Consider the following 18,398-nt stretch of genomic DNA (forward strand, 5'->3'; position numbering starts at 1 on the left):
GGCATCATTTGGCGTGGTGTCTGTAAGTGGTTATGATGGTGAAGGAAAGAGGATTTTACGGTGCTCTTTACCACTGGAGTTATGAAATGCGGGTTTCGTGATCTGTTGTGTGATAATTGCCTGCGACTTGGGTTCAGTGTGCGGTTTTCAAGAAACTCAGGGACGCCGTGGTGTCATTACAGACTTGATTTCCGGCCGGCGAGATGACCACATCGTGAGTTGGAACAGCAAAGCGGTCAGTGACACTGGCATTAGTGGACTGTACGAGCTGGTGTGTATACTTCGTGTTGGTGAGTAGAGGACTTCACTTTTGACTAAGTTGTCTCGTAACATAAATCCCCGAATTGCTATGACAATCTCGTACTTGATGACAATACGCTATATGGCAAGGCTCGTTGTTGCTATTACTAATAATACTTAGTTCTTATTTGTTGCGCAAGGTGACGCTCGATGCTTCCATTTATTATGAGAATTTTGTGAAACATGTTCTGACTAAACGAAGTGGAATGAAACGCGTCTTGACTGTTGAAGCTTCGGGGAACACTTATAACGTTCGACGTCGCTAAGCTAAGCACCTTATCCACGCAGCGCTGGCCACGCCTTACTTGTACCACATGACATAATGTGGCTGTTATCATCCGCGCGGCCACCCTTTTAGTAGGTTTTGTAAACAGCCGGCAGCATGAACACAACCCCACATTATGCTTGCCCTTCTAATGTCTACAGGTATAGTGGAATGAACGAGTGCACGCGAGAACACGATGGTAGTTTATCATGCAAGGAGAAGGCACACAACTTAAGGATATTAGGGCATCGACCGTGCGATTGGTAGCTCAAAAAAAAAAAAAAAGAAATCGTTCCCCGATGGCCACGTGACACATGTCTCGAGCTTTCCTATCCAAACGTGCGGTGGCGAACGTCTCGCGCTTCTCCATAACGAACCCTGAGACCGGTCTGAGTCTGAACGCGTCTGACGAAGCCTGAAACTGAGTCTGGCTCGTTTTATGTAGACCACGGCCCAGCTCAGTTTCGTAGAGTCGTTTGTCCTGCACTTGAACTGACAACCTCTTTTTCCGATTTCCACCCCGACTTCCACCTGCAGTTACGGTAAAAAAGAAAAAAGTTAGTCTGTTAAAAGCTACCTGGTCTGTAGCTGGAAGTGATACCATTGTTGTACAAAATCGGTGAGAAGTTTGGTCTGCGCCAAAAATTCGTAGGCGAGTGAAATGAAAATGTTATTTTGGTGAACACTAGAGTGCAGGTATGATGTGAGAGAACGATATGAACGAGAGTATGAATTGAATCAAATGTATATGGTGTGTGAAAATGGAGATGTGTGTTATGGTGTCCGTACTGCAAGTGCCAGGGGCCATCGTTAGAGCTTTTTGTCCCTGGTTCCGCCACAATGTGTGGAAAATAAAATATATTATTATTATTATTATTATTATTATATTTCATTCATTTCATTTCTTTATTTCCAATGGAAATGAGGGCCAGGTACAAAAGGGATTAAGATCCCTGACGAAGAACATGGTCTTCTACAAGCAGTCACAGCGATTTTAACAACATAACAATAAATTACAGAACAACAAACATTTTGGACAGTTTTAACAGCACTAGTGATTAATACCAACAACTTTTAACATAAACAGAACAATTGTAGTAGTAATAGTTCCAGTGATTCTTATAATGAATTAATCTACAGGGGTCAGTATATCTGCACTCAATAACGTTTCCATCAGTGTTCTTTTGTACACAGGTAATGTTAGAAAAGACGTAAATAAGTGGCTCATAGTATTGCAAAAATTTGGTGGCAAATAGTCAGTCGCCTGCATGCCATAGTTCGTACGACTATCAGGGTAGACAGTTAAATTAAGCTTTCGTAGTGGATAGCGTTCAGTTGTAGTGTTTAACTGAATCGCACCTGAATAGAAGCTGTTGTACGCGGATAACCCAATCTTTAAAGTGTATAGGTGACGTATAGACAATATTTTTAATTCCCGAAAAGTCTCTGATGACACTCCCTTAGTATTCGTAATGAAACGTATTGCTCTCTTTTGCAGTGCATAAATTCTAGTGTAATTTGTCGAGCTAGTTATTCCCCACACTAACAAACAGTAATAAAGTGCAGGATAAATTGGGGCATAATAAAGTGTCCTTCTTAGCCATCAACAGATGTTTAATTCGATAGAGGGCGCTAATTTTCCTTGCAATTTCTGCTGGTACCTTGTTAATGTGTGTGTTCCATAGCAAATTTCTTCGTTTCACTAAACATATCATGTGTTAGTTCAAAGTTTACGGAAAAGTCTTCTACATTGTGCATGTAACTTTACCATGTAAAAATTTCGAAAATTACAAAGTGCAACACGCGGTTTGCTAAATTGAGGGAGTATAATGTGAAACATGATTATTTTTGCTCGCACGCACAGATACTTTGCGTGAAATACAAAGAGCTCGGCCCTTCAGCGCGAAAAGTTAGCAAGGCCAATCCGAGCGTTTCCACTGACGTATACTGACTTTTTGCACTAAAGAACAAATTTTTACTTCTATTGAACGTTGTGAGCAACGAAGCCTGTATACAATGTCTGAAAACGCTAGTATGCTATGCAGCACCACCGTCTTTTTCTTTATCGTTCATTTCCCATAAAGTGAACTTGTCTCCCTCAAAAACACTTTTTTTTTAATATTGAAAACTTTTGGAAGAGCATTGTCTGACCGCGTCCATGACAAAATTTTCTATTGAATTTGCTTTGTCATTGTCTCGCCACATCCACGACAAAAATCGTATTAAGAGATCATTTTTTGGAAGACACCGTTATGGAACCGTTACGCAAATAATGTTGCACTTGGTTTGGGTACCGAATGAACCTCAAGCATTCTGGGTGATGCTCAAGTTTGATGGTGTTTTACTGAGAGCATGATTTTCAATGAGCATTACTCTCCCATTCCCCATGGTCCAGCCGTCTCGCTAAGGGCTTCCAATATCGAAGTTGTTACGTTCCAGCATACAGAGCGGCAGAGCTTTTGCGATTTCTTATTACCTGCGTTAACGTTTCTATTCCATCAGCCATTCTGTTCCATTCTTGATTTTAGTTTAGCGTACAGAAACATCAGATTTTTTTATCAAGGGCAGGGAAGGCATTTTTTCTCCGGAAATGAAGTCGCAGCAAACATCAAGCTGGAGAATGTTCCTCCTGAACATAACGGTAGAATGCAGTCAAGCTGGTGTATAGATGCGAATAGGGTTACATTTCCTATAGTTTGAGCTTTTGCTTTCTGTCGGAGTTTTGTCCTGCGTACTTCGTGCTCTATGTCTTGTGTCTCTGTTTTCCTTCGAACTCAATTATATGTTTGTATTACACTTGTTTCGATTTTTCTCGTTCATTTCCCATTTCACTTGATTTTATCAACATTTATTAATCAACATATCAAACATTAATATTATCAACATATTGATTTTTTTTTCCTTTTTTAACGGTAGAAGTCAGTTTAAGCGTGTCTCTGTTCTTTCCTGCTCATGATTTTGTGGCTTACTCATTTCTTCTTCCATCCCTAACATATTGTTGGGGGGACGTTATCACAGACTTTTTACCAGCACGCGACTGAACGTCGTATACGTACTAAGATAACGCCTCGGCTTTGTAACGACGGACCCTCGTTTCACCTGTGCCGCTCGATGCGACATTCTAATAGTATATGCCAACTTGGGAAGCAAAAGTCGTCACGATTTCTAAAACAGTTTTTAGATAAATTATCCTCTAGCATGCGTTGTCCGCTTTTATCTGTAGCTATCAGTAACAGAATCCTCAGCTATATCCATGTTTATGAGTAAGCTTATGTGTAAACATATTCCAGTTTTTTTTGTGTGTTTTTTTGTCCCGCGTAGACTGATTGTTGTTGTTTGAACAACAGTTAAATGAAACCAATGAAATACTTCAAATTATTATCTTTGGGTTTGCGTGTTGCGTGTTGGCACGTTCTGTGACATCTCAGTGTGTGTGCAATTGTTTTCTGTCGGAATCACCACCATCACTAATCATCATCATCAGCAGCAGCAGCAGCATCGTCATCACCATCCTCCTCCTCCTCTTCATTGGCATCATCATTACGGGAGTTTTCCACCAAAGTAGTGATGTGGAGTTGCGGGCCTCACACTAGTGAAGCCAAAATCTCCATTTTATTTTTTCTTAAAACCAACCAACCATTATCTTTGTGTTTCTTCCTTCCTGTGTTTTTTTTTTCTCTCTTTTTCATCTAACCTAATTATTTTAATCAATAGGAAGGACCACTTTGTCTTGACGATGTTGAAACCATTGGTCTACTCTCACAGTATACAACTCGAGCAAAATTGCCGCTGGAGGTCCATTTACTTTCCCACTGTCACGTTTTACGACTGCCAGTTGCTCCGTCCGCTCCTTTGGCATTTCCTCAATTCCATCGGCTGGCATCAGTTTGTGCCGTTTTCGCACGACATTTTGAAGCCCTTAGATACTCATTACGACGTGAGGCAGAGGACGCCGGACAGGCGTGCAAACATGCGGACCGGTCATTTTGCCATCCGGTCGGAACACGCGAAGTCGCGTTTCTCTTGTCCCAGTTTCGTCAGCCAATCTTCTCAGCTGTGCGTTCTTACGAGGTCGTTAACACCTAGTAAGTATATGCGTGGCACAACAGCAACTGCTACTCGCTTAATCACGCGTTCTTTGAATATCTGGCATTAATGGGGAAGTCAGCAGAGCATTATGATTGTTTGACATGCCTATCTTGTCTTTTGCATGCTCATCAGTGTTTCTCGGTGTTTTTCTGGGTTAAATCTCAGTAAACGTGAACAAGTGCTCCTGAGCGTTGAAAGTCGAAGAAGAGTGAAGTAGTGGCAGAAGTGCTTAGAAGATAACGTTCAGCGTTCAGATAACATTAAAAAAAGCGTTAAGGTCAAAACCTCCTAAGGCCAAAACCTCTCTATCGTGTTCTACCGGAAAATTGACTACATTAGCCTATCTTTACCCAACAGGTTGCACGTGCCTCGATAAGAATAATGTGCACTCACTCTAACGAAATGGAGCATTCCAATGCCCCTGAGCTAGAACGCAATACGCAAAAGTGTTTCGAAAAATTCTCGTCCTCAAAACATATGCGTGGGTTAAACCAGTAGCATTTTACCGTCATTCAAATGGTACAGTGTTGCTAGGATGTGTCCACGAAATAACAGTCGCAGCGGTATAGAAACACAGAGACGCTATTCCGTCGATATCCCTTTGCCAAAAGCCGCGTCTTTGGCAATCGTGAGTTGAGTTTGAGTTTGGATTGTATTGAAATACATTTTCATTACTACATGTAATGAAATGCCGCATTCAAATGAAGATACCGGGCACATCCGCACGAGCCGATATGTGATACACAACAGCATGTACGCACAGCGGGCGAGATCAAAGTACGGGCGAGATCAAAGTACCGGTCCGTATAGCGTTGGCGACACGCATGTCACAGGGGACTCTTCGTATTGCCAACTGTAGCACGGCACAAGACTCAATGCTTGCCCACATCGCGTTTCAAAAAATATTGCTGCCCTCGCCCTAAAAATTGTGTAATTTGCACACGAGTTTTATTTCTTTTCAGATCATATTTTTCAAACGATTGACTGTGAGTTGAACAAGAGAGAAACTGATGTTCTGAGGCTGGAACAAACATAGAAGGGACAGATACAAACAAAGCCTCTGTGACTAAGACTGTGAGTTGTGGCAAGAAACATGTCTGTAAGAGGACAGTTGGCCAAAGCGCGGCGATACAGCCGCTTGACAGGGGCGCGGTCCCCAAAAGGTTGCACTCGAGTGCCGACAGTATCATGTGGTACAAGAAAAAAAAGTGACAAGGATTCCATGAACTTTAACGAATGACAATTTAGTGCGAAATATTTACTTAGCAATGCTAACTACATACAAACTAACAAACACTGTAGACGGACAATTCTAAACAAATAACGCGTGTAATGCATTTACCGGAAGATATCGCTTACGTTTACACCGCCAGTATAATAAGTACGGTATTTAAAGCCCTGGGAAGAAAAGGAGATACAAGCTGATTGCCGTAAATGGTTCTAGATGTGGAGGCGGTCTTCCACCACGTAGTATATTCCGGGTACGCTGTGTCGGGCGTCTTTAAAACGAAAGCAGTGACAATATATAATAAATTACATATAAAAATCTCTAAACAGATGGATAAATAAAATAAAAATAGGTACAACAATTTGTAATTGTAATTACGACTGTCGCTGTCACATCTGTAGCAGTTTGTGTCATCAAACCGCCATGGCAGTGTCGCCGCCATAGAGACTGTTCACCTAAGTTACGCATACTTGCAATCGTATATAAGTAGTCATCCCTTATGAGAACCTCACGTGCGTACATAGCATCTTTACGTTACATGTACTTACTCTGCGGACGGCAGCTCCATTTAGGACGTGGTATACACCAGCGAGAATTACAGAGACCATCAAACAACTGGGCTGGCATACGCGTTGTGCACGGCACTCAGGAAGCGATGCCTGCAGCGATGGTCCATGATAAGCCACTTACGCATACTAATTCGAACCTCACCGCGATTTCTACCGTTTGCACGTTGTGGTGGGACGTGAAAGGTCACCTATATTTAGTGCGAGCACCAGCAGGTGAACTGAATGCTTGTCATTGGAGTTATTAATATTTGAGCGAGTCGAATGAAGATGACCCGTAATTGGATGTTCATGCGAAGTTCTAGGCTTGTTTGGGACGGCTGCTATACGGTTGGATAGTGCGTTTGCCACCGTGGAGGTACATGTGAATAAGGCATGCGGTTTCGGACTGGTTTATAGAGAAGGCGTGATGCCATCATTTAATTATTAGCGCCGCAGGGTTGTAACGTTACGCCATCTCTCTTCGTCAAGGAAGGTCGTCATATACGCATGGCACATGAGTGCAGCTACCGAACGCTACACCTTCGCTAAATAATTGAAACCTGAAATACTGGGCTGGTGACAACCACATAGTGTAAATTCTCGCACATTGTTGAAAAGAATGATACTTTTTGTGTGTTGTTCTGCACAGACCGTGCGTATGCCACGTCTAAATTTTATTAACCGTTATTGTTATTAGTGACAGGGAAGATGATTGTTATGGTTATTGTGTTGTGCTTAGGATTAGTTGAGATTAGGATTATCCTACCTCAGCGCCAACAATGCCTGCAGACCGTTGCCTGTACACCTAAATCATTATAGCTTTGTTTGCCGTGAAAGACCGCAAGCCTTGCGTGTCTTTTACGGAATTTTTTTAATGCGTTACTCTCGCATCGACGTTAGCAATGCCATTTACATCGTTTGACAATTAACAGATAACACAGCTGACGTCGCCGATAGCGTGCGCACTCAGTCTATATTAGCTAGAAGCCTGTCAACCTGTCACTCCTAAAGAGGACCTCTTCCTACATAGCGCTGTTGTCAGTGAAGGGCAAAGTTTCAACCTTGTGCTCGTTGCTTGCAGTTATTGAGGGCCAGCCGTGCAGTAGCTATCGATCGAGCATTGGAGGCAGAACCTTTCGCGGAACCACTCACACCCATGACACACGGGCCTGTCATTTTCCATGAAATCGTTCGTATGCCAAATTTCCTGCCGCAATTTGGCACAGGTTTTCCACGAATGGTGGTTGCCTCTGTACACACTGTGAGTGAATGGGGAGGGACCGTAATGGGGATACGGGAAACCCACAGGTGATAATTCGCGTTTTACTTGGTGACGTCTGACGACATCTCAGTCGAATCTATGAATCTCTGGTGTGATCGATGTCCTCCTTTTATGTTCGTGTAAATTTAGACATCAGATACATCATGTGTCAGTGTGATGTTGTATCTTCTGCCATTCAGATTAGCGCTTTTGAGAACCTCCGTACCTCATTCATCATGTAGCATGCCCCATTTTTCTTTCTTTCGGAATCCTTATTCATTGATTAATTGATCCAAAATGTCAAGGTTCGCGCTATGCTAGTGCGCCGTCGCATTCCATGCTACAAGAGCAACAAATGCATGATGATAGTGTTGTGGTGACCGTGTTGGTTGTTTTTGAAGGGTGAATCGTCCACCAGTGATCGTCGCTCGGTCATGACTTTTGGTGTTCCGAAGCTATGAAATAAATCTCTCAAGGAAATCATGCCAGTATTTATTTACTATTAAATTTTTCCGAGACATTGGTGCAGACAAAAAGGTTTTAAACCTTTTGGTGCTTGTGCATTTTGCTGTCGAACTATTGCTGAACTGCTGCTGCTATTTGTGTGTTTTATGACAACTCTGTGTTTCTAATCGTTTTTTGTCAGAATCATCACTATCATGATGGTCATCGTTACATCGTTCACCATTGTAACTGATGCAAGTGATGCGGAGTTGCTGGCCTCACACTAGTAAAGCCGAAATCTCCATTTTATTATTTAAATTGTAATTCAATTCACTTCATTTACTATTCGTTTATATTTTGTTTCGATTGTTGCCATTAACGGCTCGTTATAAAATTTGACAGTGCGGACGTTTCTGCAGCTTGACGCAAATTAAATCAAGTTTTTTAATAACAAACCCAAGTAGCACAACATGCTGGCCCAATATTGGCAATGTTGGCACAATATTGGTCCCGCCAATATTGGTTCAGTATTGGGGCAACGTGTTGTGCTGCTTGGGAAAGCAGTAGATTGAAGAACGTCAGTTAGTTAATCACCAGCACTCTGAGGAAGGAGCCTGCCAGATCCAACTGATTGTGGTCGCACGCAATACTTTGCGTAGACATGCATGGGGCGGCGTACACTTCCCGGTCCAAAGTAGCCAAATTTCTATCACTGTGACGAGGCTATGTAACACTCTTATGGAACACACTGCGATCCTTCACACATATTATAACAACCCATACTTGTTCTTATGCTATTTCAACGTCATTCTTACGTCATCTCAAACGCCTCTTATAAAAAAAAATATTTGAGATAATAAAGTAGCACGAATATTGTTGAGTAATGTTTTCGTTTTCGTTTCGTTTCACATGTTTTCGTTTTCTCGTAAAGGAGGAGAATATTTTTTTTTTAGAAGAAAGAAATATTTTTCATTCGACGCTCCAGTAACGTATACGTACAAAATCTACGAGGACACTGCTCACCACAGTTAACGTTCAGTGTTCAAAAAATCCTCGTAATTTTTCTTCTGATGTTTCGGATGTTTTTAAGGTAGTTAGGGCATGTTCAGGAACATACGTTATGTGTATGAGTGCCCTGCTTACATTGAAAATAAAATAAAAAATCCTGAATCGGTGAAGAAAAAGTGTTGCTCTTCGCGAAGCAACTTGCGAGCATTTTGGTGTAACGTGTTCATATCTCGACTGGTGTAACATCACACCTTATAACATCCTCACAACATCCTTATACTATCACACCACCACGTACCACTGGTGTAACCACCACAATTCGAAGTAACTTGGCCATGACATGTCCTCTGGTAGATTTCTCAACGAAGACCCACCACGTTCAAAACGGCAATGTCGCTTACCTGTCTTATGATCGCTTGCGGCGGTAGCTGAATAGGACGTTGAAATGACATCCCATTATTGTGACACGTTGGCTTCGTGAACACGACACTTTTCCTGTTCGTGACTAGTCCTCGGAACCGGCATGTCGCGCTTGACGCCCTGCTCCAGGAGCTCGCCGTTCACGCATCAATCTACGCGGCACCATGATATCCCATGTTTCACTGACCATCGGTACGGCTTCACCGTCCACCCAAGCTGCCTCTCCTCCTCACTAACTTTCGGTTTTCCTTCCCCCATTTTCGTTCCTCTCTCTCGACGCTGTTGTTGCTATGACAATGAGAGTAACAGTCGCCTGACTTGATGTTACTCCCTCTCCCTTTGTGCGCGTGGTGTTCCGTAACACCGGCGTTTATTTCCTATTGCTTCACCAACGTGTCGCGACTGTGCATACGTAATTGCTTTCTACATGCACTTGCAGTGCACAAATGCGACACTACAGCGAGTGGAGTACTGTTGTCAGGCAGCTTATCGGCGAGTGTATTCAAAGGAAAATTGTGCATGCTGATCAGTCGCCTCGCCAGAGGGGTTTTTGGGGGATTCAAACCCCCTGAAGTCAGATACTAAGTAGTGCCTTTGTTAGAGGGAAGTGAGGGTGAAATCCTCCTCCCCTATGTAAAGTCTATATAACCCCAACCCACCCCCACCCCCTACCCGAAATTTATTTTTTCTGGCTATGCCACTGATGCTAACAGTCCATACGCCAAAGTAGACTCGGCAAAATAACCAATCTAGCTAAGGTTGTTGGTATTTTGTTACTTGATTTCGTTATCGTTGTTTGTGATTATGTCGTTGCGCAACCTTTTCTCGATCGGAAAGGAAATAAATGCGAGGTTGCCAATGCTGTTCGACGTCTTGCTCGTGATTTTGTGATGTGCAGGCAAAGCGGACAGCTTACTGTTACTAACAGGACATCTGAAAAAGGAAAAAACAAAGAAAAGAAAATACGTAAATGATAACCTGTGGTAGACTACTATAATTAGCTGTGATCACGCAGGTTATATGCCTGAATTGGCGTACTTTCCAAATGTGGGGCTCCAGTAACTCTGATTAATGGGTATAGGAAACGCACGGCGGTCATATTAGAGCCAGTTGATTGATTGTCGTTGATCATGCGTTGCTTTTCTTTTCTTTTTTTTAGTATGCGAGAAGATCTGTAAACAAATTGTCATGTCGTTGGCGCAACCTTCAACTCAGCTATTTCTGTATTCCGCAGCTACGCAGACTGATACAAACGATTATTTGTGAAAGACGCATGTTATTCTTTGATTTTGCTAATACTTGAAATACTTGAACATTATGAGCATTAGAGGGTGGAAGGGTTACTCCCTACACAACAGTGAAGCTTCCATTGCATGTTGTAGGTTAGAGAACACAGACAGACGCGGTAGGCTTCGCCACCATAGTGTTTTATGTGCTGTGAAGCATCCTTTACAGGGGAGCTGTTAATAATTCGTTACTGCCAGTGTTGTGTAAACGATTGATCTGAAATTAATAATTACAACGAATAGTTCGGAATGCAACATCGTTTATCTGTACTCCGTTAGGGCCGAACTTTTATTCCATACCGGTTCTTTGCTCTGATCTACCGGGACGTCTGCTATGTTGGTCATTTGTCAGGCAGTTTTTGTACGGCCGGTTTGCACGCAAATTGAATGATATTTAGTATTGAATCCTGCAACTGCATCCATAGTTTTGCATTTTTAAGTGCATATATTTCTTTAAGAACATATTTCTCCGAGTTTTCGAGAGAAAATATTGTTCCCGGATTTGCAATAAATATCGTCAGGGGCAACCGATGAAGTTTCCTGGTTGACAATGTGCAAAAGACAGTGCGGCGAATTTGAACCCGAGGAACATTACTAGATACCACTTAGAGGTACATTAATATTGTCTTGTGTGATCCTTGTTGACGAGCACGGAAGTACGGACATAGTCCGTCGGTTGTTGCGTATAATAATTTCTTTCGAATATAGTACGTAAAACAGACCGGATGTTGAGGTACTAAAAACAAAAAATAGTTTTAGGCGCCTAAAATAGGTAGTAAAACTGTCTAATAGGCACATATAGGCACAATCATTACTTAACTTAGGAACGCTTACCCTGTATTTATAATGTGAGGAAGGGCAGAATAAATACATTTCATGCTGTCGTATACCTTTATTTCTTCAGTTAAAGAAGAGAGGGGGAAAGAGAAATTCACGAATAAAGCTCAGTTCACTATTCTGTACGTGACACCTACTGTAGGCCTACAAATATAGTGGGAAAAGTTATGGAAGCAATAGCGTACGAGCACCATTTCTAAGTTATCAGGTTGTAAGTTGTGTCTTTTGTCATTCAAATGAACGCTCGACGTCTACCGACGTTATTGATGCATATTTATGTTTCGTAAGGTTAGAAGGCTTTACAGCATCTGGAACCTTAAGATATTCTCCATACATTTGCCACTTCCCTGGAAGTGGCAGGGCTAGGAAAAGTGTGTTCTTTTGCAATATCCTGCTTTTTATTTAGGTAGGTAGTAGGGTTCGGATCCAGGGATACCAAAATCCTGCGAGGATAATAAATTTTGGCTTTCTTGACAATGAATACTGGGCAGCATGGAGTGGCTTTTGGTTTCAAGTATCCCCTCACCGAAAAATATCATTTGCAATCCGAAACCGAACCACATGACAAAGATTTTAGCTGCTGATTCATTTGAACCGCGCAAGCCGTGGCCAAGAACAGCAGTCAAGTAGCACTGAAACACCCTACGAAATCAGAAGGAGTCCTCCGGTCCATTAGACTACACAAAATACTGCCAGATTATCCCTCAATGTAGAATCCCTATCTTTCTATTTTTGATCCTCACGAATATATCTGAAAGTGAAAATATAGAACGGAGACAGCGTTTTCAGAAAACTAGACTCGGCTGCTCTAGACGAGAGCACGACAGTACCTGTGGACGAATAAAAGAAGTGTACTTGAAGAAGGGCAGCCTCTTGCACGAAAGTTCTCTTTCAAGTAAACCTTAGTTGCTCCTAACCGTTTTCATGTTACGTTTGTGACTCCCTCATCGCGGGCTCCTTGACAGTGTTTTTTTCTTCTTTTTTTGTTTCCCATTTCGACGAATAAAAGGGGAGAAATGCAAAGCGCACCATTCCATGTATTCTCACAAGTGACATTCCTCAGTATACTCCAGCGGAAGCCGCGAAAAACTTCCTTGATTTTAGTTGCGGCTTAAGTGCTAGTGCTGAACGTTATATCTTCTCGTGCACTGCTAACGGCGAGAAGTATACTGGGGCGCAGCCACAAGACATGCCGTAGCAGACGACAAGAAGAGACGCATTCCAACGCAAAAAGGATATTCCGGCACGGTGCGAGTGCTCAATATAATACGCTGCGAAACTTTTGCCCGGTGACATTTTTTTTTTTTCGTTTTCTTCCACTAGAATGTTCCGTGGGGTTAGGAAACGCGCGCTGCACCGCAATTTGTGACAGTGTGGATGTGCAGCCGGATGCAATCCCGTATACGGCACCCCAAGGATGGTTGCAAAAGAATCTCGACCCTGTCCCGCGATACAGAAAACGGCGCAGAGTCAGGACGTGAGTAGGCAAACGAAGCGCTACTCACGTCGTGTCTCTGCGCTGTTTTTTGTGTCAGTACGTACCAACTTGCCGGCACCGTTGCTTTGACTGCGTCCCGAGATCCCGGGATCGACATTTAGAAATCCCGGGATTGTAAAAATGGCTCGGGATTACGAACCCTACATAAAGTGACAAAATTTCGATCGATGTACGCACGTGAAAGCGTCTTTTAACTTACTTTGCTCGGTTGACAGAATAACGTTCCGCCATGAACGGAGTAGCGCAGCTAGCCACAGGTCTATTGCCGGACTAGTACAATTTTGAGTGTCTTTCTTCTGAGCATCATAAGTTCCCGCCATATAGGACAAACACTTCCTTGTTAAACGCACGAAAAGACGTGCTGGGACCCGTTTTGGAAGCGGCGCTGGCAGGAGTGTTGTAACCGTAGCAAAACGGAGGAAGTGAGCAAACCGAAACTATGCACCAGCAAGGGCATTTATAGGTGCTAAAACCTTATTATAGGCACGAATGTTCAAATAAGAACTTACAGGCGCAATGAAAATAGGGCTAAAGCGTTTCTTAACGCATAATTCGCGCTTATATATGAAATAGAAAAATAAATAATAATAAAATAAAAACAATAAAAAATAAATACTAAATTATATATTATAAGTATTATATATTAAATGAAATATATATATATATAAATATTAAATAAAATATCCAACACTAACTGCAACCAATTTAATGTTTGTGAAGGTCATTCCAAGTCTTTCCCCCGTTTTTTGTTCTTTTTTTTAGTTAATTATTACTACTACTACTACTACTTGTGAAGGTCATGAACGTATCTCGGTTTTAGCTCCAGCACCAACAAAGCGTTTGAGAGCGCCAATAACACACAAGAGTGAGACGAGTAGGTACAGTAATGGACAGCACGTAGACGGACAAGTTCAGCGTTCGTTTATTATACTACCGTTCAACCAACACGTTCTGCATCTTCTCACAGTGAAATTGTCAGCCTTACAGGCGGAAAGGTCCTCATAATCATATTCCGAGTATAATCCACGGCGTTGCGGCAAATCCAAGTAATGGTTTTTGGTGACCCAGTGACCGGGTGTTTCCGGCGGACCACGCCCAGAGCAGCTCTGTAGGCGCCCTTACTTTCTGAAGCGCTTCAAGATGCGTTGTTGATGGTTGCTATGACTACTGGGGCTGACACGTCGTACGTGAATCTTAAATCGATGTGCGATTGGTGGTAGGAGGTATCGTAAAAGATGTTATTAGGGTGTGTCATCGGACTCTGGTCTTCAGAGTATAATTGCTTTTCGTTGTACCGTTGCACGTTGAAATTCCGAAGGTCCTTTGTCGTCGTTGAATGACAGTATGATCAATATCAGAATTGCAGCGCTTCTCTTATCTCTCCATATTCTTTACCGTGCAAACGTTGCTTCAATGCGAAACATGTGTCCATCCGTCCGTGGAGGTCTCCTGTAAAGCGTGCTTTCACTGCATCGACGTGATGTACACAGGAGAAGCAACCAATGAATATGTATCTTCCCGGGTCTCTTAACTGGCGGACGTAATGTTGCTGCGCTGTTGTAACGCAGTGTGATAATAGTGAAGTAGGTCACGCATCTTTTCGTTTTTATTTTTCATGGTTGTTTTCATGGTTTCATGGTGGTTGTTATGGGACTTATGAATACATTTGGACGCAACCACCAGAGTTACGAAAGTAGCACCGCGTGTTAATTGGTCTTACATGTAAGCTCCAGTTTCTTCGCTAAGTTGTAAGTTGCCTTACTCGCCCCGAGGTAGGATTGGCAAAGCACGGTGGAACAATTGGCTTGCGATTTGATCTCGAAATCCAAATCTACTATTCAGCGATAGTTTATTAAAACAAACGTTGCGTACACGATGAGTATAAAGCGTGAGCTTGGGCAACAAAGACGCACGAGTGACGACACACCGAGGAGAGCTCAAACCAGGATACGATTTATCGGACAAGGAAACAAACTTAACACACAAACTCCAAAACAGAGTCAGGTTCCAAGAAAAGGCTAAAAGATGGTCTATTTACGAGATACGTGAGAAACAGGTCAATAAGCCTTCTTTCAGCCTTTTCTTGGAACCTGACGCGGTTTTGTTGTTCGTGTGAATGCTGAAGTTTGTTTCCTTGTACAATAAATCGTTGCTGGTTTGAACTCTCGTCTGGGTGTCGTGTTTCTTCATTGCCCAAGCTCATGCTCTATTCACCATGGATATGATTCACTAGCTTACCAGCGTCTACGCCACCTTGTCTGTTACGTACACCTGCACGGTTTCGCGAACTGGTAATCGCTTGTGATTGATTTCGGCTTATTTGGTTGGGTCCCGGAGCAAGAAACATATCTTGGGTTTGGTCTGACTCCTATTCCACAAAAAAATAAAGCGAGATATGTGTATAGCAGTTTTCGGGTCGGGTTGAGTTCCGGTTCCAATCCCTATAGTTCAGACGTCATAGGGGCGGGTGAGGATGAGGTGGGGAAGGTGCGGGAACCCAAAGTTTTTTTTTTTCGGTAAACGTGCCTAGACACATCATAACGGGCGTCGTGCCACAAGGTAAAGGGAGCAGGAAACGGAAGCAGGAAAGGGAGAAAACTGGCTGCATCTTTAGGCATTGTGGCAAACGCATTTAAGTTCGGTAGCTTTATAGGGCCTTCTTCTTCTTCTCCTCCTTCTTTTTCGCCTCTTCCTTCTTCTACTTCTCCTCCTTCTCCTCTTATCTCTCTCCTACTTCTTCTACTCCTCCTTCTCCTCCTTCTTTGCCTCTTCGTTCTTCTTCTTCTCCTACTCCTCCTACTCCTTTCAGTGCCGTTGTAACTTGTCCCTTCTTCTCTTTCAACAACTGTTATTGGCGGACCTACACGGCGATCGACGTTCGGTGGGTCATATGAAATTTGTACCAACCTCACATTTCTATGAATATTTTGTAAAAAGAGAACTAGCGCGATTTCGTTGTTTACACAGTTTGCCGGCCAGCGTGGTTCACCTCGCGATAAATCATCAGCAAGAATAATTGTTACGCATGATGTTTTTCTTTTACAAGCTATTCGCGTCTTTTTTATCGTAATGTACAACAGCACGGTCATTGTTGTCACCAGTTGAAGCTTGCCGTTCGCGCGATCATGAGGCTTATCTAGGCAAACCGTCGCCCGATGTTGCGAACGCGAATGCGGCGAAAAATCCCACAAAACACACGGCGAAAAAGGAATGAGGGCAGCGCATCGATTGGCGACGGAGGACGTGCGCTCTCGTTACATTGGCCCCAAAAGTCTGGCACGTTTTGGGCATGGCACTACCCTTGGGGGTTTAACTCTGACCTCCCAGGGAAGTCCACACGAAGCTGACCTGGAAATGACTCGGGTCTTTCCATCTCGTTCATCCAGGAATATGACAGTGGAGGGGAACGGGCGGGTGAACGAAAAGGGCTTGACAGCTGACGCCGATTTCGGACATTAGTGGGCGGTACCTTCACTTCGTGGATGACGAGTTCGTCGTTTTTTAACGGGTCAAGCGTCATAGGAACGACTAATACCCTGGTCTAATAATAATACCTAATAACTAATACCCTGCATAGTTGTCACAAAAAAATGTGTACGCCTCCCACTTTCAACAAATCAGAGCAGAGAACGATGTCATTCGAAATAATGGTTGGGCTACAGGTGAAGTTACGGCCGTTTCGCTAACGGCCTTAAGTTTGCCGTCTGACTAGGGTACCAGTGGAGTTCGTACCGAAACATCATAGCGTGTGTCGTAATCTTGAACATGGGTGTATTATTTATAAACCAACACGGTCTGCAAACACTGACTGAACTTAAAGGAGCAAAGTGATACGTAGCATTGTTCGAGAACATTCATCACCAAGCACCCTATCAGAAGCCACCATGTGCAATATTTTCGCCGTACGGTGTCTTGTTACTGCACAGCTCACACACACACAAAAAGAAGAAGAAGAAGAAAAGAACGAGCTGAAAAACGCATGATGCGCCGCGATGTAGAAGGGCCGGCCCGATCTCCTGGCGTGACGTAATCAGGTCCGTGTGACGTAACACAAGAGTGGGAACTGGCTGCGGGGTCTCATATTTCTAACTGAAAATTCATCTGCTACGGACACGACGTGGTGATACTTAAGGGGGACTCGGGACTGCCCGCTCGTCGGGACGTCAACAGGGTTTCGAGAGGGCGTGCACACCAAAGCGCATGCGCGCGCTACAGGTCAATTATAGGGCCATCTTTCTTGCGCAAGAGAACATGTTTCTTATCTGCTCATATTTGTTGCGCAATACGCAGCAGCCAAAACCAAAAATTTGTGGATGGGGCGTTCACCGCTCCTTTAACAGGGTGTCTGCCAACCCGGAAAACTTGTAAAACAGGGAATTATCATGGGATTTTGATGTGACTGAAAAAGTCGGGTAATTGTCAGGGAATTTGCCAAAAAGGGATCCTGAAGGGAAAAGGGCAGACAAGTGCCGTCACGATGCGCAGTGAATCTCAAATGCTGATGAGTGGTTGAATTGAGTGGCCCCACCACATGCAGCAACGTTGCCACGAGTAGCAGTTCTCCAATACGACAGGCTCAGAGGCAGAAAAGTAGGGCAGCTTTACTAATCTCTCAATAAATGATCTCTTCTATGAAGGATCTGGGGTACCGAAACGTAGCAGCATGCACCAAGCTCCCTTGTATTTTGGTCGGGAAATTCGCTTGAAATGGTCAGTGGACCCCTGGAAAAGTCAGGGAATATGCAGGCTACAGCTTAGTAGAACACCCTGTTAAAAATGATTGGCATTTTCTGTACCAAGTTCATGTTGCTGTTCTTTCAAGTTACATTCGCTGTTCTTTGATTTGACCGTTCTCGGAAGAGCTTCACCACAGCGGCAGCAAAACGAGAGGCACGTCCGAGCGGGTTAAGGCGTCCCGCTCCTTGGTAGTAGCCAAGGTCGTGCAGAAGACTGGGAGGTTATGGGTGCGAATCCTACCACCGGCTGTGCTGTCTGAGGTTTTCCCTGGGTTTTCCGAAGACTTTCCAGATGAATGCCGGCACAGTTCCCCCGAAATCGGCCCAGTACGCATACGAACCCCCTGTCCTCCAACTCCTTCCTGCTGTCCTCTCTCCATCTCTCCACATCTGTACGCCGCTCATAGCCACGGTTGCTTCGCGGCGCCAACACGGAATAAAAAAAAACAGCGGCAGCAAAGAGCGTAACAGCGTAACA

Source organism: Ornithodoros turicata, chromosome 9 (assembly GCF_037126465.1).
Source record: "Ornithodoros turicata isolate Travis chromosome 9, ASM3712646v1, whole genome shotgun sequence".
Taxonomy (NCBI): domain Eukaryota; kingdom Metazoa; phylum Arthropoda; class Arachnida; order Ixodida; family Argasidae; genus Ornithodoros; species Ornithodoros turicata.